The following is a 20,089-nucleotide window of genomic DNA, read 5'->3' as shown; positions in this document are numbered from 1 at the left end:
TCAATATTCACCATGGAGAATGACATGGATGATGGTAAGATTAGGGAGGTGTATGTTGTCATTCTAGGGCATGCTGATATTAAGAAGGAGGAGGGGTTAGGTGTCTTGAAAAACAGTAAAGTAGATAAATCCCCAGGGCCAGATGTGATCTATCCCAGGATACTGAGGGAGGAAAGCAAGGAGATTGCCAGGCCTTGACAGAGATGTTTGTATCTTTTTTAGCCACAGGTGAGGTCCCAAAAAACTGGAGAATAGCCAATGTCATTCCTTAGATCAAGACAAGCAAGAGGTATAATCCAGGAGATTATAGACCATGAATTATTGGAGAAGATCCTTAGGAACAGAATTTACTTAGATTTTGGAAAGTAATGAATTTATTAAAGATAGTCAGCATGGCTTTATGTGGGTGAGGTCTTGTCTCACAAATTTGATTGAGATTTTGAAGAAGTGACGACGATGATTGATGAGGGTAGAGTGGGTGTTATCTACGTAGATTTTACTAAAGCACATAGCAAAATTTGTCATGGTTGGCATGTCTAGAAGATTAAGCACATTGGATTCATGGTGAGTTGCTAAGTTGAATACAAAATTTACTTGACCATAGAAAACAGTGGGTAATTGTGGAGGGATATTTTTCTTCTTACTGGACGTCTGTGACCAGTGGTGCTCAGCAAGGATCAGTACTGGGACCTCTTTTGTTTGTAATAAATACAGATGATTTGGATGAAAATGCAAGTATGATTAGCAAGTTTGCAGACGACATGAAAACTGGTGGGGAATGTTGTCAAAAGATATAACAGGATATAGATCAGTTGGAAAGTTTGGCAGAGAAATGGCAGATGAGTTTAATCTGGACAAATGTGCGATGATACATTTTGGGAGGTCAAGTGCAAGAGTAAAGCCTTACAGTAAATAGAAGGGCCCTTAGAAGCATCTACATACAACTGTATATAGATGCTTCTAAGGTGCAAAATCATAGCTCCCTGAAAGGGATGACACAGGAGGCTAAGGTGGCAAAGAATGCATATGGAATGCTTGCCTTCATCGGTTGAGTATAAAAGTTGGCAAGTCATGTTGCAGCTGAATAAAACTTTAGATAGGCCACATAAGGAATAATGTCTGAAAGCTGGTCACCACACTAGAGGAAGGTTGTGGAGTCTTTGGAGAAGAGTTTAAAGAGGTTTACCAGAATGTTGCTTGGATTTGGAGTGTATTAGCTTTAAAGAGAGTTTGGACAAATGAGGATTATTTTCATGAGAGCATCAAAAGCTAAGGGAAAACATTCAGTGAGCTAAGTCCTACCTTAAAATGTATCAAATATGACTGATATAGCCAATGGGGATAGCACACTGAATGAGGTCACAAGGTCCACATCTAGTTGCAATGAGTGAGGTCTCAATGGTACAGTTCTTCTACAGTGAGCGAGGTCTCAATGGTACAGTTGTCCTAAAGTGAGTAAGGTCACAATGTGATTGACCCACTGCAATAAGAGCATAAGATAATAAGACATAGGGGTGGAAGTAAGGTCATTTGGCCCATTGAGTGAACTCCGCCATTCAATCATGGCTGATGGGCATTTCAACTCCACTTTCCCACACTCTCCCTGTATCCCTTAATTCCTTGTGAGATTAAGAATTTACCAATCTCTGCCTTGAAGACACCCAAAGTCCCAGCCTCCACTGCGCTCCATGGCAATGAATTCCACAGGCCCACCACTCTCTGGCTGAAGAAATGTCTCCTCATTTCCATTCGAAATTGACCACTCTCCTGAACTGTTTAAATCTTTCTGCAGCCTTCCCACCTCCTCAGAACTACCTGCCTGTCCACCTAACTTTGTATCATCGATGAACTTCACCAGAATGCTCCAATCCCTTCATCAAGATTATTAATATATAATGATTTGGAGATGCCGGGTTGGACTGGGGTATACACAGTTAAAAATCACACAACACCAGGTTATAGTCCAACAGGTTTAATTGGAAGCACACTAGCTTTCGGAGCGACGCTCCTTCATCAGGTGGTAGTGGAGGGCTCAATCGTAACACAGAATTTATAGCAAAAAGTTGCAGTGTGATGTAACTGAAATTATACATTGAAACATTGATTGTCTGTTAAGCCTTTCATCTGTTAGAATAACGTGATAGTTTCACTTCTTTCATGTGTAAATCACAAAACCCTTCTTTTTAAAGTTGCATTCTCAGGTTAGCTGCTAACAATGGTGATAGCTAGACAATATGTTGAAGGTGTTAGCCCCCTGTGTTCTCTGTCTATGACCTGATGTTTAGATTGATTCTAATCTAATAAGTGAGATAACAGTGTTTTACATAAACTTCTGCAGTTTTTGAGCTCAGAGTTCTACATGAATGTATGCAGTTTTGGAGTAAAGTGCAGTGTAACTCTGCAATATTAATTCACCACACAAAATATATGTGTGCACGTGGGTCTTTGTCTGTCTGTGTGTGTCTGTCTGTCTGGGGTGGGGGTTGTGAGTGTGAGAAAGTGTGTGTGTGTGACCTTGGGTTCATGTCACATTACAGGTGATCACCATTGCACTACACACACTCTCACACTCACAACCTCAAAAACTGCATACATTCATGTAGAACTCTGAGCTCAAAAACTGCAGGAATTTATGTAAAACACTGTTATCTCACTTTTTAGATTAGAATCAATCTAAACATCAGGTCATAGACAGAGAACACGGGGGCTAACACCTTCAACATATTGTCTAGCTATCACCATTGTTAGCAACTAATCCGAGAATGCAACTTTAAAAAGAATGGTTTTGTGATTTACACATGAAAGAAGTGAAACTATCACGTTATTCTAACAGATGAAAGGCTTAACAGACAATCAATTTTTCAATGTATAATTTCAGTTACATCACACTGCAAATTTTTGCTATAAATTCTGTTACAATCAAGCCCTCCAGAATCACCTGATGAAGGACTGTTGCTCTGAAAGCTAGTGTGCTTCCAATTAAACCTGTTGGACTATAACCTGGTGTTGTGTGATTTTAAACATTAATATATAAAGTGGACATCTGCAGCCCAAAACACTGAACCCTGCGGAATGCTACTTGTCACTAGCTGCCATTCTGAAAAAGAACCTTTCATCCCAACTGTCTGCCTTCTGTCAGACAGCCAATCCTCAATCTATGCCAGTAGCTCACCTCGAACACCATGGGCCCTCATCTTACTCAGCAGCCTCCCGTGAGGCACCTTATCAGAGACCTTTTGGAAGTCTAGATAGATAGCATCAACTGGGTTTCATTGATCTAGCCTAGTTGCTACCTCTTCAAAGAATTCTAACAGTTTTATCAGGCACAACCTCCCCTTACTAAATCCATGCTGACTTGTTCTAATCTGACCCTGCACTTCCATCCTTAACAATGGATTCTAGAATTTTGCCAACAGCCGAGGTTAGGCTAATCGGCCTATAATTTTCCATATTTTGTCTTGATCCTTTCTTGAAGAAGGGTGCTACAAACAGTGATTTTCCAATCAGCTGAGTCTTTCCCTGACTCCAGTGATTTTTGAAAGATTACAACCAGCACCTCTGCTATTTCTTCAGCCACCTCCCTCAGAACTCTAGGATGTAGCCCATCGGGGCCAGGAGATTTATCAAGTTTTAGACCTTTTAGCTTTTCTAGCACTTCCTCTTTTGTAATGGCTACCATACTCAACTCTGCTCCTTGTCTCTCCTTAATTGTTGGGATATTACTCATATCTTCCATTGTGAAGACTGACACAAAGTATTGATTAAGTTTTTCAGTTATTTCCTTATCTTCCATCACTAGCCTTCCTGCAACAACTTGAACCGGCCTAATTCCTATTTTTGCCTCTCGTTTGTTGCTTATGTATTGAAATGAACTATTATGATCATTTCTAATATTACTGGCTAGCTTACCTTCATGTTTGATCCTATCCTTCCTTATTTCTCTCTTTATTATCCTCTGAGTGAGATCGCAATGAGACTGTCCCAGCACAATGGGACTGTCCCTTGGCAGTGAATAAGTCAGAATGGGACAGTCCCTTGGCAGTGATTAAGTCACAATGGGACTGTCCCATGATAGTGGGTAAGGTCACAATGTGACTGTCCCTTGGCAGTGAATAAGTCACAATGGGACTGTCCCATGATAGTGGGTAAGGTCACAATGGGACTGTCCCACTGCAGCAAGTAAGGTCATAATGAGACTGTTCCCCCCTGCAGTCAGTAAGGTCACAATGGGACTGTCCCTCTCCAGAGAATAAGGTCCAATGTGATCGTACCCCTGAAGTGAGTCATTTCACAATGGGACTGTACTCCTGTGGTGAGTAATGTCACAATGGGATAGTCGCTCTGCAGTGAGTAAGGTCACAATGGGACAATCTCACTGCAGTGAGTAAGGTCACAATGGGACAATCTCACTGCAGTGAGTAAGGTCACAATGGGACTGTCCCTTGGCAATGAATAAGTCACAATGGGACTGTCCCATGATAGTGGGTAAGGTCACAATGGGACTGTCCCCCCTGCTTTGAGCAAGGTCATAATGGGACTGTCCCTCCTGCAGTGAGTAAGGTCACAATGAAACTGTCCCCCTGCAGTGAGTAAGGTCACAATGGGGGGAACTGTCCCACTGTAATGAGTAAGGTCAAAGTGGGACTGTACCTCAGTAGTGAGTAAGATTACAAGGGGACTGTCCCACTACAGTGGGTAAGGTCACAATGGACTGTCTCCCTGCAGTGAGTAAGGTCACAATGAGACTGTCCCTCTGCAGTCAGTAAGGTCAGAATGGGACTGTCCCTCTCCAGAGAATAAGGTCCAATGGGATTGTACCCCTGAAGTGAGTCATGTCACAATGGGACTGTACTCCTGTGGTGAGTAATGTCACAATGGGACAGTCCCTCTGCAGTGAGTAAGTCATAATGAGATGTTCCCTCTGCAGTGAGTGAGGTCACAATGAGACAGTCCTTCTGCAATGAATGAGGTCACAATGAGACTACTCACTGCAGGGGGACAATGTCACAATTAGATGGTCCATCTACAGTGAGTGAGGTCACAATGGGACTGTCCCCCTTCATTAGTAATGTCACAATGGAACTGACGCCCTGCAGTGAGTAAGGTCACAATGGTACTGTCCCTCTGCATTGAGTGGGGCCATAATGAGACTGTCATCCTGCGGTGAGTTATGTCACAATGGAACGGTCCCCCTGCAGCAGGTAAGATCACAATGAGACTGTCCCTCTGCGGTGAGTAATGTCACAATGAGACTGTCCCTCTGCAGCAAGTGAGGACACAATGGGACTGTCCCTCTGCACACTGGGATTGTCCCCCTGCAGTGAGTAAGGTCACAATGGGAGTATCCCTCTGCAGTGATCGAGGTCACTTGGAACTGCCCCTCTGCAGTGACTGAGGTCACAATGAGACTGTTCCCCTGCAATGATTGAGGTCACAATGGGACTGTCCCTCTACAGTGAGTGATGTCATAATAAGACTGTCCCCTTACAGTGAGTAAGGTCACAATGAGACTGTCACTCTACAGTATATGAGGTCACAATGAGAATATCCCTCTGCAGTGAGTAATGTCTCAATGAGACTGTCTCTCTGCAGTGAGTGAGGTCACAATGAGACTGTCCCAATGAAGGGGATAAAGTCACAGTAGGTGTGTCACAGTGCAGTGAGTAAGGTCACACTGGGATTGTCCCCCTGCAGTGAGTGAGGTCATAATCGGTCTGTCCTCCTGAATTGAGTGAAGTCACAATGTGCTTGCTCTCCCTGCAGTAAGAGATGTTGTTGGCAGATATTTATACAACCAAATGGTATCAACAGAAATTGGCATGAAACCAAACTGGATTATAAGCAATCTGGAGAACTAAATTTTCATGACAGTTGCTGACAAGTCTCAAGAAATATGTTACCTCAGTATCAGCAATGAAGCAGTCGGTAAGATGAAGAAGTTTATTACATGTATTAATATGTGCTGTCAGATAAAAGTGAAAATCCCATTCAGCAATCAATTACAGCTCTGTTGCTGTTGAATGGTAATGGTTATGTTAGAAATGGGGAAAAGTGTTGTTTTGCAGATATAGAAAAAGCATACAGAAAAGGGATACAGCAAGAGAACTATTAACTCTGCAGATATTTAGGGAAGAGTATCTCTACTTTTCAGTGCCTAATTATGGATAATTAAGTACTAACTTTAATGTAGATTTATTAAATAAATAATTCCTTTTACCAGAATGTTTAAAACAACAGTTTCAGCAAAAAGCTAAGATTACTGAAATATATAAGCGAAGCATGAAAAAGATACATTGTTAAGATGTATGTACAAGAATGAAATGTACCTATGGATAATGAAAGAAGTTACAAAGGGGAACATCGAGATAAGAGTTTAGCCTTATGACAGCACGTGCAAGGGGGAAATTGCCAACTTGGAAAGAAAGGGGCAATGGGCGTGGAGCATCGATGGGTAGAAGTGAAACAGTAAGAGAGATTGGGTAATTAGGAGTCTGGAGAGATGACCTCACTCAGCTCAAAGGGTATAACTGTATACTAACCTAAGTTCTAATTTGCTTTCATTTGCTGATGCAAGTTCGTAATAAATTGTCTTGTTTCCAGTTTTGGTGGTCTCATCTAAATTTATTGAATTTTGTTTCTAACAGTTACCAGGAGCACTAGTAAAACAGGGTCAATAGACACTGTAAGAAACTTTTTGGTTGGAGTCATGGAATTTGGGTGTGTTTGTTGGAGGTCTGTTATTTGAATCCCATGACATTTTTATTGTTAATTTGTGGGTAATGTGTAGGCCAGCAACTATTGCCCATCCCAGAGGGCAGTTCAAAGTCAGCCACATTGCAATGGTTCTGAAGTCATATGCCAGATCAAGTAAGGATAACAGCCTCCTTTGTAACCCTGGTGGGCTTTTCCCTGACAATGATTACTGCTTTAACTCCACATTTTTATTTCACCTGCATCATGGCAGGATTCAAATTCAGGTGCACCAGAATATCACAACGTTCTCAGAGCAGTCTGGGGATAATAGCACCAGATTATTGCCTTTGCTTTTTGTATCTACCCTTGCAGAATGTACTACAACAAAATAGGCTACCATCGTCTTCTCAGGGCCATCTAGGGATGGGAAACAAACACTGACCCAACTATGTCCATACCTCATGGATGACATTTTCCCCCCCAAATATGCAAAATTGAACTGCCATAATGTTAAGGTGCAAAGATGACCCTTAGTAGAGTGATATGCTCTTCCTGTTGAATGTGGAGGATTAGGGAGAATTTCCATGCTACCAGGGAGATAGTGAGGAAAGCAATCAGTCTGAGACTGGTACAGCTGGGAAAAGGAGCAAGTCAAACAGTCAGGGCAGGCAGGGACAAAGCAGAGAATAAGGTAGGACTGATAAATTGAACTCCATTTATTTCAATGCAAGAAGCCCAACACAGAAGGCAGATGTACTCAGGGCATGGTTTGTAACATAGGACTGAGATATCATAGCAATTACAGAGACGTGGCGCATGGATGGAAATGACTGTTAGCTTAATGTTCCAGCATACAAATACTATAGGAAAGATAGAAAGGGGGAGGGGGATGAGAGAAGAGGGAGTGGCATTTTTGATAAGGGACAGCATTACAGCTGTACTTAGAGAGGATATTCCTGGGAATACATCCAGGAAAGTTAGCTGGGTGGAACTGAGAAAGAAGAATGGGTGGATCACCTTATTGAGATTGTCAGCAGGCTCTGTGTGGATAGGCTATCCACACAGCTTATGTGTGGATAGCCAGCAGGAAACTGAGAAACAAATTTGTAAGGAATTCTCTGTAAGAATAATAGGGTCGTAATGGCAGGGTAGTATTCAGGTTTAGATGGAGAGGAATTTGTTAAATGTGTACAAGAAAATTTTCTGATTCAGTATGTGGATGTACCTACTAGAGAAGGTGCAAAACTTGACCTACTCTTGGAAATAAGGCAGGGCAAGTGACTGAAGTGTCAGTGGAGGAGCACTTAGGAGCCAGTGACCATAATTCTAACAATTTTTAAATAGTGATGGTATGGGATAGACATGATCTAAAAGCTGAAGATCTAATTCGGAGGAAGGCCAATTTTGATGGTATTAGGCAAGAACTTCCAAAAGCCACCTGGGGGCAGATGTTCGCAGGTAAAGGAATGGCTGGAAAATGAGAAGCCAACAGAAAGGAGATAAGAGTCCAGAGACAGTCTGTTCCTGTTAGGGGGTGGGGGAAAGAAAACTGGTAGGTGTAGGGAATATTGCATAACTAAACAAATTAAGGTTTTGGTCAAGAAAAAGAAGGAAACATGTGTGAGGTATAGATGGCAGAGATCGAGTGAATGTCTAGACAGTAAGAGTATACTAAGAGGGAAATCAGGAGGACAAAATGGTTCATGAGATAGCTTTGGCAAATAGGGTTAGGTGAATCCAAAGGGATTTTACAAATACAATAAGGACAAAAGGGTAACTTGGAAGAGAATAGAACATCGTCAAAGATCAGCTGGGCAGCCTATGTGTGGTACCACAGAAAATGGGGGAGATGCTAAATGAGTATTTTGCGTCAGTATTTACAGCGGAAAAGAACATGGAAGATACAGAATGTGGGGAAATAGATGGTGGCATCTTGAAAAATGTCGATATTATAAGGGATGAGATGCTGGATGTCTTAAAATGCATAAAGGGTGGAAAATTCCCCAGGACCTGATCTGGTGTATCCTAGAACTCTGTGGGAATCTAGGGAAGTGATTTGTGGGCCCCTTGCTGAGATATTTGGATTATCAATAGTCACAGGTGAGGTGCTGGAAGACTGGAGGCAGGTTAATATAGTGCCACTATTTAAGAAAAGTAGTAAGGAAAAGCCAGGGAACTTTAGACCAGTGAGCTGACATCAGTGGTGGGCAAATTGTTGGAGAGAATCCTGAGGGACAGAATTTACATATGCAGGGATAGTCAACATGGCTTTGTGCGTGGGAAATCATGTCACTAACCTGATTGAGTGTTCTGAAATGTCAAAGAGATTGATGACAGCAGATTGGTGGATGTGATCTCCATGGACTCTGATAAGGCATTCAACAAGATTCCTCATGGCAAACTGGTTAGCAAGGTTAGATCACAAGGAATACTGGAGGGACTAGTCATTTGGATACTGAACTGGCTTAAAGGTAGAAGAAAGAGATGGTGATGGAGGGTAGCTTTTCAGACTGGAGACCTGTGATCAGTGGTTGACCGTGAGGATTGGTGCTGGGTCAACTGCTTGTCATCATTTATATAAATGGTTTGGATGTGAACATAAGAGAGTTATGACACCACAATTAGAAGTATCGTGGACAGCAAAGGAAGTGACCTCAGAGTACAACAGGATCTTGATCAGGTGGGCCAATCGGCTGAGGAATGGCAGATGGAGTTTAATTTAGATAAATGTGAGCTTATAAGGCATCTGGATGGGGATATGAATTGGATGGGTTTAGTGCTGGCAAATGGGACTAGATTAAGTTAGGATACCTGGTCGGCATAGATGAGTTGGACTAAGGGGTGTGTTTCCATGCTGCACATCTCTATGCCTCTCAGTGTCTGTCACTTTTCTGGCAGATAATCTGCAGAATAAATACATCATAACAAACCTCAAAGAAAAAAATGTTGTCAATTTTAAATAAGATTCAAAACTTTAGCAAGGTAATTTAACTAGATTCTCTTTTACTATTTGTTGTATTAATAAGTGAAATAACCAGGGGAGACAGATAATTCCTGTTACAAACTGAATTCATTGAATCATAAATTTTCTCTTGATGGCCATCTTAATGTAGCTTAAATAATTTATCAGAAAAAGTAAATTGCCAGAAAATAATTTGCAAAGGCGAATCTCTAGTAAACCATTAAAGCTAATGCTACTTGGATAGCAATCAGAGCGATTCACCTCACAACTTGATAATGTGACACCTTTGTCATACTTCTGCAATCAGTTTCTTTCTCTATACCTTCATCGTATTTCCATACAACCGGCTGTAATTTTTGCTGCAGTAGAAAAGTGGCAGATTTCCACATTGATAACGCCACTCATGTTTATTTTGTATCTTTTTTTGTCCTCTCTGTGGTCAGTATCTGTGAGTCTGAGTACACACGCCAGTATGTCTGGTTAGTGGACGCATAAATTTGTGTTGTCTCTGCTCTTTAATGTGTTACTTGCAGAAAGGCTGGATGTTGGAGCAATCTTATAAAAGGTTTTTTTTTAACTAATGGCGACTTAATTTCCCACAATCCCTCACGCGGCAGAAATGGTTCTATCCCCTGCCCTCATTTCCCCCAGAAGGCTGGAATACGCATGCTCCCCAGGCCAGGCGCAGGGCATTGTGGGGGTTCCTTTGTTGTGACTCGGTCTCGGCAGAAGCGACGCTGAGAAAGGCGCTGTCCTGACACTGCATTGGGACTGGGGGGGACCATTCACATTGTCACCCAGCTCTGATTGCTCTTGAACTGAGTGCCACTCCAGACGGTTTAATAGAGCAGCTAACAGATCGACAGCGTTGTTGTGGATCTGCAGTAACATGTAGGCCAGATCAGGTAAGGACGGCAGATTTCCATCGTCAGGCGCTGTCAGTAAACCAGATTTTTTTTAAAGGACTTTATGGTAGTTTCTTATTATTAAGACCAGTTTTATAATCCAGATGCATTATTTGAATTCAGATTCCACGGGCCGTGAGATTTGTATTGGCAGGGTATTAGCCTGATTACTTCTTCATTGCAAGGACAAAACCTCACCATCTGTCTGGGACTTAGATTAGATTAGATTACCTACAGTGTGGAAACAGGCCCTTCGGCCCAACAAGTCCACACCGACCCACCGAAGCGCAACGCACCCACACCCATTCCCCTACATTAACCCCTTCGCCTAACACTATGGGCAATTTAGCATAGCCAATTCAGCTAACCTGAACATTTTTGGACTGTGGGAGGAAACCGGAGCACCCGGAGGAAACACATGCAGACACGGGGAGAATGTGCAAACTCCACGCAGTCAGTCGCCTAAGGCGGGAATTGAATCCGGGTGTCTGGCGCTGTGAGGCATGTGTGCTAACCACTGTGCCATTGTGCTGCCTGGATCCTGTTTCATTCCTTGTTTCTCCCAACTCAGATTCAGTGCCTGGTTTTATTTGTTTCTTCTGAGCCCTTGAACTCTCCTGTGGCAAGGTCATGTTGGCATGTGAGGACTGACCATCTTGAACTCTCTGTGACTGGGTCACAATTAGCTGGTGAAAATTGCCTTCACTGAGAACCCACAGGAAGAGGAGGCCAGGGGAACAAGGCAATAGCAAGTTCTGTCAGGATTGCAGAGATTGAGAGCTGAAACCAGAGTTGGTCAGTCAGTGTGAGTTCCCAGTAAATTATTTGTCTTATAACATTTAGCCAGAGATTTGTTGTGCTGACAAAATAGTTCAACAAAAGGTTTGAATGATATTTTGTTTGTTTTTCTTTCTGGAGCACTTGTTGTTTGTTTCAGATACTTCTGTACAGAGTGAACCATGATTTAAAGGTTATTCATTCCCATTAGCTGAGTTGACTAGATGGTCAGCAGTGGTGTAAAATTACACCAACAGCATGAATTCCCTCTCACTTCTCCGCACGCTTATTGTTTAAAGAGAATTCCTTTCTGTAATGGTGGCTTCGGCCTTTGAAATTCTCACTTATTGCAGTTCCCTCCATGACCTCACCACTTGTGATGTCTGTGATCTCCTCAAGGTCTCTCCTCTCAACAAGGAGAAGGCAGTATCCATTGTGTGGGGGACCTGGAAGCATACAGGAAAAGTTTCAGTTAAATCACTGCCAATTATGATGATGATAAAGAAGATGCTGCCTGAAAAAGGTGCAGTGAGCAAATTCAGCCAAACCTCTCAAAATGGATGAGCACTTTAACTAGTAAAAAATGAAGAACTTTGGGAAAGGCAAGAAAGTGGGGTTAAATTACATAACTGAGAAATAAGAAAGGGATGATTACCTTGTTGGGATAGAATCGTCAATAGTCAGCAAGAAGTTGAGAAGCCAATTGGTGAGGCGATCTCAGTTATCTATAAGAATGGTAGGATGGTAATGGTAGGGAATTTTAACTTTTCAAACATAGACTGGGATTGCCATGGTGTTAAGGGATCAGATGGAGAGGAATTTATTATAAGTAGAAGGAATTGTCTTTATTCAGTATGTGGATGTAGCGACTAGAGAAGAACCAAAACTTGACTGAGTCTTGGGAAATAAGGCTGGACAAGTGACTGAGGTGTCAGCCAGGGAGCACTTCCATGGAATCCCTACAGTGTGGAAGCAGGCCATTTGGTCCATCAAGTCCACACTGACCCTCTAAAGAACATCGTCCTCACCCCCATACCCACCCCCTATCTCCATAACCCTGCATTACCCATAGCTAACCCACCTAGCCTGCACACTATGGTCAATTTAGCATGGCCAATCAACCTAACCTGCACATCTTTGGACTTTGGAAGGAAACTGGAGCACCCAGAGGAAACCCATACAGACACGTGGAGATTGTACAAACTCCACATAGACAATCGCCCAAGGCTGTAATCGAACCTGGGTATCTGGAGCTGTGAGGCGACAGTGCTAACCACTGAGCCCTTTGTGGAAAGTGATCATAATTCTATTAATTTTTAAATTAGTTCTAGAAAAGGATACATTTGATCTAAAAGTCAGAGTTTTAGATTGAAGAAAGGCCAATTTTCACAACAGTCGACAGGACTTTCAAAAGTTGATTGGGGCCGGATGTTCACAGGTAAAAGGATGGCTGCTATGTGGGAAGCCTTCAAAAATTAGACAATGGGAGTCTGGGAACAGTATGTCCCTGTTGGGGTGAAGGGCAAAGCTGGTAGGTGTAGGGAATGCTGAATGATGAGAGAAATTGAGGTTCTGGTCAAGAAAAAGAAGGAAATATATATCAGGTTTAGACAGCAGAGATAGAGTTAGTGTCTTGACAAGTACAATGGCAGTAAGAATATACTTAAGAGGGAAATCGGAGGACATAAAGGGGACATGAGATAGCTTTGGCAAATAGGGTTAAGGAGAATCCAGAGGGTGTCTACAAAAAACATTAAGGACAAAAAAGTAACTAGCGAGAGAATGGGGTCCCTTAAAGATCAAGCTCTTCCTGATGAAGGGCTTTTTCCTGACACATCGATTTTCCTGCTCCTTGGATGCTGCCTGACCTGCTGTGCTTTTCCAGCACCACTCTGATCTTGACTCCCTGAAAGGTCAGCTAAGTCAGTTATGTGTGAAGCGCAGGAGCTGGGTGAGATACTAAATGACTATTTTGCATCAGTGTTTACTGTGGAGAAGGATGTGGAAGCTGGAGACCTTGGGAAATAAACAGCAATATCTTGAAAAGTGTGCATATGACAGAGGAGAAGACGCTGCATGTCTTAAAATGCACAAAAATGGATAAATCCCTGAGACCGGATCAGGTATACCTAGAACTTTGTGGGAAGCTAGGGAAGTGATTGCTGAGCGTCTTGCTGAAGTATTTAGATTAGATTACTTACAGTGTGGAAACAGGCCCTTTGGCCCAACAAGTCCACACCGACCCTCTGAAGCACAACCCACCCATACCCCTACATTTATCCCTTATCTAATACTACGGGCAATTTAGCATGGCCAAATCACCTGACCCGCACATCTTTGGACTGTGGGAGGAAACCGGAGCACCCGGAGGAAACCCACGCAGACACGGGGAGAATGTGCATACTCGGGTCTCTGGCACTGTGAGGCAGCAGTGCTAACCACTGTGCCACCGTGCCACCCACTGTGCCACCGTTCCGCCCATTGATAACTATGGTTGAGGTGCCAGAGACTGGAGGTTGGCTAACATGTTGCCATTATTTAAGAAAGGTGGTAAGGAAAAGCCAGGGAACTGCAGACCGGAGAGTCTGATATCAGTAGTGGGGAAAGTGGTTGGGGGATTATGAGGCTCATGATTCACATGTACTTGAAAAGGCAGGGACTGATTAGCATAGTCAGCATGGCTTCGTGCATGGGAAATCGTCTCTCACTAACTTGATTGAGTTTTTTTTGAAGAAATTATGAGGAGGATTAATGAAGGCAGAGTAGTGGACATTATCTTTATGAACATTAGAAAGGCATTCAACAAGGTTCCGCATGGTAGACTGGTTAACAAGTTAGATCATATGGAATACAGGGAGAACTAGCCATTTGGATACAAAATTGGTTAGAAGGTAGGAGACAGAGGATGATGGTAGAGGTTTGATTTTCGGTCTGGAGCTCAGTGACCAGTGGTGTCCCACAGGACTCTGTGCTGGGTCCACTGCTCTTTGTCATTTATATAAATGATTTGCCTGTGAATTTAGGAGGTATATAAGGAAGAACAAAGAACAGTACAGCACAGGAACAGGCCCTTCGGTCCTCCAAGCATGCGCTGACATATTTTGCCCTTCCATATTACATCTGTGTTCATTTACAGGATCTGTATCTCTCTATTCCTTCCTGTTCAGTTGCATCTCTCTCTTTACACCAAAGGGTTCACAGTGGGGAGGAGACCTTTCAACTGCTCCCTTGTGGGAAGATATTCACTCAGTTATCAAACCTGATGAGATATCAGCGAGTTTGCAGTAATTAGTGATGAGATATTTCTTTGAATCATATCCATGCCTGAACAATGTTCTTTGAGGGCTTTTTCTCCTGGTGTTAATAAATTACAAATAAATCTGTATGTGTCAAATACATTTTGGGGTATTTTAACAAAGTCAGCTAATTTTGAAGGGCTCTTTCTCCCCTGTCTCCTCTATCTTCACCTCCAACAAGGGAGAGGAGCTCATGAAGTTTCTCTGTCACTAATTTGGAGTTGCCGATGTTGGACTGGGGTGTACAAAGTTAAAAATCACACAACACCAGGTTATAGTCCAACAGGTTTAATTGGATGCACACTAGCTTTCGGAGTGTTGCTCCTTCATCAGGTGGTAGTGGAGGGCTCAATCCTAACACACAGAGTTTATAGCAAAAATTTACCATGTGATGTAATTGAAATTATACATTGAAAAATTGATTGTCTGTTAAGCCTTTCATCTGTTTGAATACCATGATAATTTCACTTCTTTCATGTGTAAATCACAAAACCTTTTTTTAAAAAGTTGCATTCTCTGGTTAGCTGTTAACAATGGTGATAGCTGGACAATATGTTGAAGGTGTTGGCCCCCTGTGTTCTCTGTCTATGACCTGATGTTTAGATTGATTCTAATCTAAAAAGTGAGATAATGGAGTTCTACATGAATGCATGCAGTTTTTGATCAAAGTACAATGTAACCCTGCAAGTACAAATTCACCCCACAAAATATGTGTGCATGTGGGTCTTTGTTTGTCTGTGTGCATGTGTCTGTCTGGGTTGGGGTTGTGAGTGTGAGAAAGTGTATGTGTGTGTGCGTGTAGTGAGTGCAGAGTGTCTTAAGTCTGTGAGGGGGTGCATGTGTGAGTGTGGAAGTGTATGTGTCTGTAAGGGTGTGTGTGGGTGTCTGTGTGCACGTCTGTGTGTCTGTGTGTATAGGAGTGCCTGAGTGTGTGTGTGTGTGTGTGTGTGTGTGTGTGTGTGTGTGTGTGTGTGTGTGTGTGTGTGTGTGTGTGTGTGTGTGTGTGTGTGTGTGTATGTATAGTGCAATGGTGATCACCTGTAATGTGACATGAACCCAAGGTCCCAGTTGAGGCCCTCCCTATGGGTACCGAACTTAGCTATCAGCCTCTGCTCAGCCACTTTTCGCTGCTGCCTGTCCCGAAGTCCGCCTTGGAGGATGGTCACGCGAAGGTCCGAGATGAGTGTCCTGGACCACTGAAGTGTTCCCCAACTGGGAGGGAACACTCCTGTCTGTTGATTGTTGTGCGGTGCCCATTCATCCGTTTTCGTAGGCTTTGCTCGGTTTCCCCAATGTACCATGCCTCTGGGCATCCTTGCCTGCAACGTATAAGATTAACAACGTTGGCTGAGTCACATGAGTACCTGCCACGTATATGGTGGGAGGTGTCCCCACGTATAATGGTGGTATCTATGTCCACACTCTGACACGTCTTGCAGTGCCTACTGTGACAGGGTTGAATGGAGTTGTCCTGAGAGCCTGGAAGCTTGCTACGAACAACGATCTGTTTGAGGTTTGGCGGTTGTTTAAAGGCAAGTAGTGGAGGTGTGGGGAAGGTCTTGGTGATTATCCTCATTGATAATGTGTTGCAGGTCACGAAGAACATGGCGTAATTTTTCAGCTACTGGGAAATACTGAACAACGAAGGGTACCCTGTCAGTTGCAGCACGTGTCTGTCTCCTGAGGAGGTCATTACGGTTCCTTGCTGTGGCACGTCGGAACTGGCGGTCGATGAGTTGGGCATTGTACCCCGTTCTTGTGAGGGCATCCCTGAGTACTTCCAGGTGTCCGTCATGTTCCTCCTCATCTGAGCACACACAGGCACACATATACAGGCACTCCTATACACACGGACACACATATACACAGACGCGCACACAGACACCCACACACACCCTTACAGACACACACACACTCTCACACTCACACATGCACCCCCTCACAGACTTAAGACACTCTGCACTCACTACACACACACACACACAGACAGACAAAGACCCACATGCGCACATATATTTTGTGGGGCGAATTTGTACTTGCAGGGTTACATTGTACTTTGATCAAAAACTATATGAATTCATGTAAAACTCCGTTATCTCACTTTTTAGATTAGAATCAATCTAAACATCATGGCATCCACAGAGAACACAGGAGACCAACACCTTCAACATATTGTTTAGCTATCACCATTGTTAACAGCTAACCCGAGAATGCAACTTTTTATAAAAAAGGTTTTGTGATTTACACATGAAAGAAGTGAAGTTATCACAGTATTCTAGCAGATGAAAGGCTTAATAGACAATCAATTTTTCAATGTATAATTTCAGTTACACCACACTGTAAAGTTTTGCTATAAATTCTGTGTTAGGATTGAGCCCTCCACTACCACCAGATGAAGAAACGACGCTCCGAAAGCTAGTGTGCTTCCAATTAAACCTGTTGGACTATAACCTGGTGATGTGTGATTTTTAACTCTGTCGCTAAGATTGAAACAGTGAGATCAGCTTCCTCTGTTGCATCCCTCCCTTCTATGAGCTGCTCAGGTCAAAATGCCTTTAACATTTTGACAGTCAGTAGTTTTGCAGATGACACCAAAATTGATGGTGTAGTAGACAACGAAGAAGGTTACCTCAAGAGTACAACAGGACCTTGATCAGATGGGCCGAGGAGTGGCAGATGGAGTTTAATCTAGATAATTGTGAGGTGCTACATTTTGGTTGGGCAGATTAAGACAGGGCTAACACATGGTAAGGTCCTGGGGAGTGTTGCTGAAGAAAGAGACATTGGAGTACAGGTTCATAGATCCTTGAAAGCAGAGTTGTGGGTAAACAGGGTAGTGGAGAAGGCATTTGGTATGCTTTCCTTTATTGGTCAGTGCACTGATTGTAAACGTTGGGAGGTCATGTTGCAGCTATACAGGACATTGCTTAGGCCACTTTTGCAATACTGCATTCAGTTCTGCTCTCCCTGCTCTCGGAAAGATGTTGTGAAACTTGAAAGGGTTCAGAATAGATTTACAAGGATGCTGCCAGGGTTGGAGGGTTTGAGCTATAGGGAGAGGCTGAGTAGGCTGGGGCTGTTTTCCCCGGAGCGTCGGAGGCTGAGGGGTGACCTTAGAGAGGTTTATAAAATCATGAAATGCATGGAATATTTTCCCCGGGGTGGGGGAGTCCAAAACCAGAGGGCATAGGTTTAGGGTGAGAGGGGAAAGATATAACCGAGACCTAAGGGGCAACTGTTACATGAGTGTATGGAAAGAGCTGCCAGAGGAAGTGATGGAGGCTGATACAATTACAGCATTTAAAAGGCATCTGGATGGTTATATGAATAGGAAGGGTTTAGAGGGGATATGGGTCAAATGCTGGCAAATGGAACAAGATTGATTTAGGATATCGGGTTGGCATGGAAGAGCTGGACTGAATGGTCTGTTTCCGTACTGTACATCTCTATATCATTCTATGATGTGGTGCCTGTCCATTTCTGGCTCCTTCCTAACCAATGAGCTCAAAAACTGAACTCAGTTCAAGAGATGAGGTGGGTTCTGCCCTTGTTATGAAGGCAAAATGTGATCTAAGAAATCATTGATGAGCCCGAGAAGTGTTGAAGTTAATGGTAATCTCTTGACTGGAATGATGCCCAGAACAAAAGGGAGATGCGTGTGGTTGTTGAAAAGTAACCATCCCAACCTTAAGACTTCAGTCTGAGTTGTGCACACAGTGTCCCAGGCCCAACCACCTTCAACTGCTTCATGAATTGCACTCTCTTTATCAAAAGTGAGGATGTTTGATGATGAATACACAGTGCGCAATTCCACTTGCAGCTCATGAGATAATGAAGCAGTCCCATGTCCATGTGAAAGAAAATCAAAGCAACATTCAGGCTTGTACTGATTCACAACAATTCACTAACATGCTACACAATGACCATCTGCAACAAGACAGAGTCTATCGCACACCCTTGGTAAATACAGGGTTTTGCCAGTGAAGCCCACATCCCATGAACAAACTACAAAAAGCAATTAGAATCATCTGTTCTGAATTTCTGTTCTTTCCTTTTACAGCTCTTAAGAATGGAAGGATGTGCAGACTTGGAACTCAAACCAAGCGTCATGTCTCAACCTGATAGATTCAGTCAGTAGATGAGGAGGTGAACATAATTTGCCTTTTAATATAGATGCAGAAATGTACTGACAAACTGAATGAATTGATAAACCTTCACAAAATTCACAACAGGGAGAGATTGTAAACGTGTTTTGTGTGTGTGTGTGTGTGTGTGTGTGTGTGTGTGGCCAAGGCTTCAACTCATCATCCAGTCTGGAGAGACAGGAGAACACCAGCTCCACGGAAAAACCGTGGAAATGCGGGGACTGTGGAAAGGGGTTCAGCTCCCCTTCAAAGCTGGAAACCCATCGACGCAGTCACACCGGGGAGAGACCGTTCACCTGCTCCGAGTGCGGGAAGGGATTCACTCATTCCTCCAACCTGCTGAGACACCGGCGGGTTCACACAGAGCAGATTTCACTCATCTGCTCGTTGTGTGGCAAAGTGTTCAGTCACTCCTCGAGCCTTCTGAGACACCAGCAAATTCACACCGGAGAGAGGCCATTCACCTGCTCGGAGTGCGGAAAGGGGTTCACACAGTCCTCCTACCTGCTGACACACCAGCGCATTCACACAAGGGAGAGTCTTTTTATCTGTTCCTTCTGTGGGGACGGATTTAATCGACTGTCCAGATTTCTGAAACACCAGCGGATCCACACTGGGGCCAGCCCATTCACCTGCTCTGTCTGCGGAAAGGGATTTATTCGGCCATCAAAACTACTCACACACCAGTATATTCACACCGGGGAGAGGCCATTCACCTGCTCCATGTGCGGCAAAGGATTCACGAATTCATCTGACCTGCTGACCCACCAGCGCGTTCACACAGGGGAGAGGCCGTTCACCTGCTCTGCGTGCGGCAAGGGATTTACTCGATCATCCCACCTTCTGACTCATCAACTTGTTCACACCGATCAGAGACCTTTTCAATGCTCTGACTGTGAGAAGACCTTTAAAAGTCGAAGGAATCTGCTGACACACCAACGGGTTCACACCGGGGAGAGACCGTTCACTTGCCCTATCTGTGGGAAGGGATTCACTCAGTCATCCTCTTGTCTGACGCACCAGCGAATTCACAAGTGATTGCAAGGGATTGTTCCTGCTGTTATTAATTGTGTTCATCATTGGGGCTTATTTCGACTGACATTACTAAACCATAGCAGATTGCTGTTTAACATTCTGGAGAAATGCCACATAGCAGATTCGTTCTAAATATATTATTGTAGAGCTCTAACTATCCCTGAACTTTCCACTGAGTGTTTGACATAATCTGACTGGAGCTCAGAAAGGACAGGCTTGTAGGGAGAAGGTCACATGGCAGGAACAAAGCAGTCCCTCAGGGTTACATTGAGAGGG

At 43.4% G+C, this 20,089-nt stretch overlaps 1 protein-coding gene across 1 annotated transcript in view; it reads left to right on the top strand.

Moving 5' to 3' along the window:
* Positions 1-10,348: 10,348 nt before the first annotated feature.
* Positions 10,349-20,089, top strand: part of LOC132836274 (gastrula zinc finger protein XlCGF7.1-like) — a 48,880-nt gene continuing 39,139 nt past the window's right edge. The window contains exon 1 of the mRNA XM_060855654.1: positions 10,349-10,560. The gene's annotated coding sequence lies outside the window, so the exon portion shown is untranslated. The remainder of the gene's footprint in view (positions 10,561-20,089) is intronic.

This window comes from Hemiscyllium ocellatum, chromosome 46, assembly GCF_020745735.1.
Source record: "Hemiscyllium ocellatum isolate sHemOce1 chromosome 46, sHemOce1.pat.X.cur, whole genome shotgun sequence".
NCBI classification, from domain to species: Eukaryota; Metazoa; Chordata; class Chondrichthyes; order Orectolobiformes; family Hemiscylliidae; genus Hemiscyllium; species Hemiscyllium ocellatum.
The sequence above is the reverse complement of the archived record's forward strand: the minus strand, read 5'-3'. Positions and strand labels throughout refer to the sequence as shown.